The sequence below is a fragment of the Ursus arctos genome, unplaced genomic scaffold, assembly GCF_023065955.2.
Source record: "Ursus arctos isolate Adak ecotype North America unplaced genomic scaffold, UrsArc2.0 scaffold_6, whole genome shotgun sequence".
Classification (NCBI taxonomy): Eukaryota; Metazoa; Chordata; class Mammalia; order Carnivora; family Ursidae; genus Ursus; species Ursus arctos.
In genome coordinates this window covers 70,162,610-70,169,914 of record NW_026623078.1, presented here as the reverse complement: position 1 = coordinate 70,169,914, position 7,305 = coordinate 70,162,610, and the positions used below count along the sequence as shown (strand labels likewise).

The following is a 7,305-nucleotide window of genomic DNA, read 5'->3' as shown; positions in this document are numbered from 1 at the left end:
AAGGGAGGTGCTCCGTGGCTGAATGGAAGGTTCCGTGTGGCAAGGACTTGAGAGCCACCTCTAGGAGCTGAGAGTGATCCCTGGCTGACCGGTAACAAGACAACAGAGACCTCAGTCCTATGACCACAAGGAAATGAATTCCGTCAATAACCATGGACCTTGGAGGAACACCCTGAGATTCCAGACCAGAACTGCAGTTCTGGTCCACACCCTGTTTGTACCCATTGAGACCCTGAGCAGAAAAGCCAATGGTTCCATGTCCGGACTTCTGACCTACAAGTTGTGCAATCATGAATTTGTGTTATTTTATGCTGCTCAGTTTATGGTGGTTTCTTACACATCAGGAGAAGACTGATAAAGGACAGATGCTGAGTAAATGCTGAATGAATACGTGAATGGGAACATGCACTTTGGGTAGTCACAAGCGACGGGGGAGGGAAGGCATCTCCTCATTCCTAGTTTCCATGAGGAGGGGTTATGGGTAAAAACCTTCTGCTTCTGCCTCTCAGTCTCTGGACACGTGTGGCCCAGCTCCACACTTCCTCTCAGGGGCACTGCTCCTGAGGGTCCAAGTCTCCTTAGTTCTGATTTTAGCATGGGTAGGGGTGTCCCTCACAACACCGCCTTCATCCTGATGCTGGGTTCTGGATCAACAGCTCACACAACCAGCAGACTCCCTTAGTCTCTTAGTCTCTTCTGGCTTCCATAACTAAATACCACAGACTGGGAGGCTTCAACAACAGACCTTCATTTCTCCCTGTTCTGGGGACCAGGAGTCCAAGACCAAGGTGCCAGCCACATCGATTTCACCCTGAGGCCTCCTTCCTTGGCTTGTGGGAAGCTGCCATGTCACGGTGTGCTCACGTGGCCTTTTCTTTGTGCCTATACATTGGGGTGGGCCTAATGTCATTTCGAGGGTCTTTGTACGAGGGAGGCAAAGGGTTGGAGTCAGAGGCGATGTGACAATGCAAGCTAAAGGTCAGAGCCTTTTAGCTACAAGCCGAGGAATGCAGGCAGCCTCCAGAAGGAAGAAGAAGCAAGAAAATGGAATCTCCCCCAGAGCCTCCACAAAAGAATGTAGCCCGCCAACACCTTGATGTTAGCCCCATCACCCCCCTTCCAGACTCCTGACCTCCACGCCTGTAACATAATACTCCTGGGTCGTTCTGAGCCACTAAGTTTGTAGTAATCTGTTACAGCAGCCATAGGAGCTTAATACAGGTGGTATAGATGGTGGTGTTGGGGGCAAGAAGCCCACCAGATGGACCCCATGGGTTGGGGACCTGTGTGGACCAAGTAACTCGGGGATGATGGATGATGGATCCCTAGAAGATGGCAGTGTGCACAGAAGACTCCGCAGGTAAGAAGGTGCTTCTCCCCTACCCCCGCCCCCTTCACCTCACCTCACATTGATGTCAGACTTTATGGATGTTTCCTAAAACTTGGGCCATCTCCCCAGGAGCTGAATTGCCTGAGATGATTTCTGCCACACTGGCTGAACGGGAGCTCAAAATACAAATGAAATCGCATTATAGAAACGAAAGAGACTTGTGAGTCTTGTATGCCTGAGTTGAGATTTCTGATTTATAACTGATGTGCAGGTCACACACAAAGAAAGTGTTCTTTCCAGGGTTGTGGGTGTATCTATATTGTGATCCCATGGACACACAGGCATCAGGACCTATATTGGTCTGTGGTCCTTCAAGAATTGATCAGAGGCAAGAAAATAAGAATATTAAGTGGTTTTTAAAAAATTAGAACTTTTTTATTTTGAAATAGTTTAAGATTCCCAAGAAGTTGCAAAAATTGTATAGGAAGATCTCGTGTACTCTTCACCCAGCTTCCCCAGGGACCCTGGTACATTTTTCACAATGAAGGAGCTGATATTGGTACAACATTAGTACAGGCCTTATTACTATTACTTATTACTGGGTTTTACTAGCTTTTTTGTTCCCTGCGGTCTTTAAAAAAATTTTTTTTTTTTTTTTTGGTCTATGAAATTTGAAGTTTAGTTTTTTATGTTGTAATTATTTCTTTAATTAAGATTTTTATTTTGAGATAATTATAGATTCACAGGCAAAGGGTCCCTCCTGTTGCCCTCGTATATCCATACCCAATTCTCTTCCTTGGCAACCATCAATCTGCTCACTGTTCCTCTAATTTTGCCATTTCGGGATCTTCCATCAGTGGAAGTGTACTGTATATGACCTTTTAGGACTGGGGTTTTTCCACTCCGAATAATTCTTTGGAGAGTCCAGCAGGTTGTTACATGTATCAATAATTTGTTTTTATTCTTGAATCGTATTCTTTGATACGGATGTGTTGCAGTTTATTTGACCGTTGACATGTCGAAGGACATCTGACTTTTCCAGTTTCTGGCTATTCTGAATAAAGATGCTACAAACATTTGTATACAGGTTTTGGTATAAACCTAAGACTTCGTTCATCCGGGGTAAATGCCCAGGAGTGCGATTGTGGGTCCTAGGATGAATGCACTTATAGTTTTGAAAGAAACTGTGAACTGTTTTCTTGAGTGGCTGTACCAGTTTATTCTAATTCCCCTAGCAATGTCTGAGTGATCCAGTTTCTCTGCATCTTTATCAGCATTTGGGGTTGTAAACATTTTTTTAATTTTAGCGTTTCTGATGGGTGTGTAGCGGTATCTCATTGTGGCTTTAATTTGCATCTCCCTAATGGCTAACGATATTGAACATCTTTTGATGTGCTTATTTGCCATCTGTATCTCGTCTTCCGTGAACGTCTCATTGTGTCTCTTGCCTGTTTTCTAATTAGATTGTTTGTTTTTATACTGTTGAGTTTTGAGAAGTCTTTATATGCTCTGAATAGCACTCCTGTGTTGGATATATGGTTTGCAAATATTTTCTCTGACTCTGTAGCTTTTTCTTATACTTTTGACATGGTCTTTCACAGAGCAAAAATTTTAATTTTGTTCAAGTTCTGTATTTAATTTTTTTTTAAGTTTTCAAGTATTTGGAGATTTTTCTGTTATTTCACTGTAATTAATTTCGTTTGATTCCATTGTGGTTGGAACCTTTTGCTCCCCCTTCCCTGTGACAGAGTGGTGGTAGTGGGTTGGTTTTTTTTAATTGAAATATAGTTGACACACAATGTTACATTAATTTCAAGCATACAACATAGTGATTCAACAACTCTATACCTTATGCTACGCTCAGCACATCGACATAGTTACTCTTTAATGAAAGAATACTCTTTAAAGGAAAGTGGATCAAAACTCATCTTCTTTGGAGCACTTGTGAGAACTTCCTAACATCTCTTCTGATAACTGATAACTGGGGAGCTCCAGGGATTCACCACAACTGGGGATAAAGCAGCCAGTGCTTCTCTGACCTGCTCCTGGGATGTGACTCTGATTAGTGCCGGGGTGGGTGACTGCCCCCTCAGCAAGCCAGACTTCCCACCAACAGCTGGATGGCTCCCAGGAGGGCTGGGAAAGCACATCCCAACTGGGGCCAAGTGTAGGACTCTCGTTTCTCCTTCCAACTTACCTCCTGCCTGTCGAAAATGCTCAATTACATTGTTTTGAAATATCCTCACATTACGAGTATAGAAATCACTGCCTTTTTTGGTTCACTGCTTCATCTTCAAACACTTGGAATTGGGTCTGGATCTGCCATATAGACTCTCAACAAATGTTTGTTGAGTGAATAAACTCCATGGTTGTATTCATTGAACTCTATATGTTATTAGGCAGGGACCATTTCTGTTGTATTGGGTCTCTAAGGCTTCCTACAGTACCAGGTACATAGTATGTGATCAATAGATATCTACTGACCTGGGCTGCTTCTGGGATATTCCTTAATTCCTTAGAGGAGTTGCTGTGGCCTCGTGGTGAGGAGCGGGGTTCAGAGGCAGGCAGTCCTGAGTGCGAATACTGTCTCCAACGTTTCGTCTCTGAGGTTCATGCGGCAAGGACAGCTCTTTGACCCTCTGTATCCTTCGTGAATGATAGGGCTAACAATACTCACCAAGCGCCTTTGATCTACTGGTTGTTGAGAGGGTTAAATTGAAGGCACGTAGCACTTAATAAGTGGCAGTTAGAAGTATTATTGTTGTTGACGGTATGTCTAATTTCTGTTTCTTATGCAGAAAATTATGCCCATACCACTCAGCTGGGTTTTAAATGGCAATATGCCAGGGAGAGCTGGACAGGGCCTGAGCTGTGTATCCAGACGGTAGTAGTCCTTTGTCTGGAACCCATGGGCGGTGACGTGGGTACTTTGAGAGTTACCTGCAGGCTGTAGAAAAGCCCTTTGGAAATCTAATCTGTCCTTGATGAGACTGCATTGTGTGTGTGTGTGTGTGTGTGTGTGTGTGTGTGTGTGTGTTGCGGGGAGCGTGGGCATTGCATGCTGAGAACAAGGATTGCTAGCCACACATGACTTCAAGAAAACAAGGAAGTGATCATTACATAATAAATGCTGTCTGGTAGACAAAGTATTCCAATCCCTGGGAGTTGTGAGGGGAAATAACCAAAGGGGCCTAAATGTTGCTCCTAAATGACTCGCAGTCTTCATGTCTCCCAGAGCAGAGAGGTAATGAAGCATAGTGGTTAAGAACAGGAGCTCTTGACCCAGTTCTCTGGGAATGGCATCCTGACTCCGCCACTTACTAGCTGTACTGCCTTGGGCAAGTTACCCTTCTGTCTCTTTGTCCTCATCTGTGACATGGAGGTAGGGTGGTAGTGACCATGTAATTAATGGGGATTCAGGACTAAACGAATCAACTCATATAAAGAGCTTGCAGCCACTGTGGGGCATGGTGGATGCTAAGACATGGTATCTACCATTATTGGATAATCCCAGTTGCTTTGCCTTTCTCACAGGTGTTGCCTTCTAGCCAACATTCTGGCTCCCCTTTCAATGCCGCCATGTTCTCCTGACTCAAGCTGGTTGTAGGGCACGGGTGTGGACCCAGACCTCATATGGGGTCAGCCATGACAGTGTAAAGGGAGGATGACCTCAGCCCCAGGAATACTTCCCGATGACCGCTGGCTTCTATTTATACAGCCCAGCACTGGGCTTGCTCAGAGGATGCCTACATTACATATCTGTGATGCCATCAGCTTGTCAGTCACCGGAGTCTGGAATCATCCTCTCTGTCATCAAGTGGCCTGGGATTACAGCATTTTGGAGCTCAGTCCTACGGATAGATGCGGTTGCAGCCATGTCCAATGTAGGAAATACGGAAAAGCCCAATATTTGTGAGCCCTTGCTAGTTTCCAAAAACATGTCTACACACTCTGTCTCTCCATTTTCACTATTGTTTCTTGCTCGGACTCTATGAGGGCCTCCTAACCAGTCTTGCTTCTTGTATTGTTGGTCATCTCCAATCTATTCTCTAGAGCAGAGGTTGGCAGAATTTCTCTGTAGAGGGCCAAATGGCAAATATCTTAGGCTTCGCAGGCCACAAGTTTGTTTCAACGGCTGAATTCTCCTATTAGAGCATAGAAACGGCCTTAGAGGATACATAAATGAATGCAGCGGCTTTGTCTCAATAAAACTTTATTTGTGGCTGCTGAAATGTAAATTTCATTAAATTTTCATGCATCAGGAAATATTCTCCTTTTTCCTCTTTGTTTTTTAAGGCAATTTAAAAATGCTAAAACCATTCTTTCCTTTCTCTTTTTTTTTTAAGTTTACTTATTTATTTATTTAAGTCATGTCCACACCCAATGTGAGGCTCAAACTCACAACCCCAAAGATCAAGAGTCACATGCTCTTTGGACTGAGCCAGCCAGGCACCCCTAAAAATGTTAAAACCATTCTTCCCTCGTGCACAGCACAGAAATAGGAGGTGGGCTGGATTTGGTCCAGGGGCCATTGTTTGGCCAGCCTCGCTCTAGCAGGATTTTTCAGAAATGCACTACGACTGCCATTATGGCTGCTGCCGCTGCATAGCCCTCTGTTGAGTGTGTAAGAGGCACCAGGCACCAAGCTAAGAGCTCCCCCGGGATGCACTTGAACCTCATACACTGTACCAGGGGCACTATGTGCCTCCTTATTGAGAAGCATAGGGCTGCCCCAGGGCATCCAGCCAGAAAGTAGGAGAGCCAGGACTGGAAGCCGTTGTCTGAGCCTGTGCCTTGCTCTGCCCTGCCACACTGCCTTAGGTGGGCCCGCAGCGCCTTCCCCCTGCTTCTGGAACATACCCATGGCCCTTCCCATGGTTCCTGGAGGCTCAGGGTGTTTTCACCCCCCCCCCCCCATGCCTCCAGCTCTCCCCTCCAGCTCGCTGCTCCCAGTCATTTTGATTGTCTTTTGGTTCCTTGAACTCTCCAAGTTTATTTCTGGCTCAGACCTCTCACCTGCAATGGCCCTCCCTCCTCTGTTGGCAGAGCAGATGCTTGTGGGTCTGAGCTTAAGTGTCCCTGTGTCGGGAAGGCCTTCTGTAACCCCAGCGGGATTCTGCCTCGCAGAGCCGGTTCGCCACTGCTGCAGTATTTATGACAACAGGCGACTGCATAGCTCTGTATTGATTTCATGTCCTTCTCCCCCGCTAGACTGTAACCCCATGATGCATGAAGGGGGAGCCTCACTGCTGGACACACCTTGTTAATATGTAGTGTGAGCTCAGGGCCTGACCCGGAGTAAGTGCTCTACAAATATCTGGAGAGTGAATAATAAGCAAATACACTTTGCCTCCTAATCCTCTCCATCATCCCTGGGAAGTAGTTATCGCTACCCCCACCCTCAGCCTTATAGCTGAGGAAATCTGGATTCAGAAACATCAAGTCGCTTTTCCAAGGTGACAGAAACAATAGTCAAATTCAAGGTCTCTGATGCCATGTCCAGTGATGTTATTAATGTACCACGAACATTCCTTTATGGTTATTCATGTGTGTGTATATTTACATAGATATATATTTTTTAAGTAGGCTCCACACCCAACATGGGGCTTGAACTCATGACCCTGAGATCGAGAGTCACATGCTCTACCGACTGAGCCAGCCAGGCACTCTATATAGATAAATTAATTTTGGTGAAGGTGCTTAAATTCAGAAGGTATGAAAATGGGATGGAGCAAAAAGTCTTTGTCCCACCTCTGTGTCCCAGCCACCAAGATCCCTTTCTGAAAGCAACCGATGGCACCCATTTCTTATATACCCTTTTAGAGGCCACCTATGCATATCCAGGAAAACATCTGTATTTATCCTTCTCCTTTCCCATATTTGGCATAATGGCAGCATAACCGACATACTGTGACTACTTTTTTTTACTTAGCAATATGTTGTAGAGATTCCTATCCTACGTATTCTGACATATC

The 7,305-nt window shown here is 45.1% G+C and overlaps 1 non-coding gene across 1 annotated transcript; it reads right to left on the bottom strand.

Moving 5' to 3' along the window:
• Positions 1-6,922: 6,922 nt before the first annotated feature.
• TRNAE-CUC (transfer RNA glutamic acid (anticodon CUC)) lies at positions 6,923-6,995 on the bottom strand. The gene has a single exon. It is a non-coding gene; the product is annotated as a tRNA-Glu (tRNA).
• Positions 6,996-7,305: the final 310 nt, after the last annotated feature.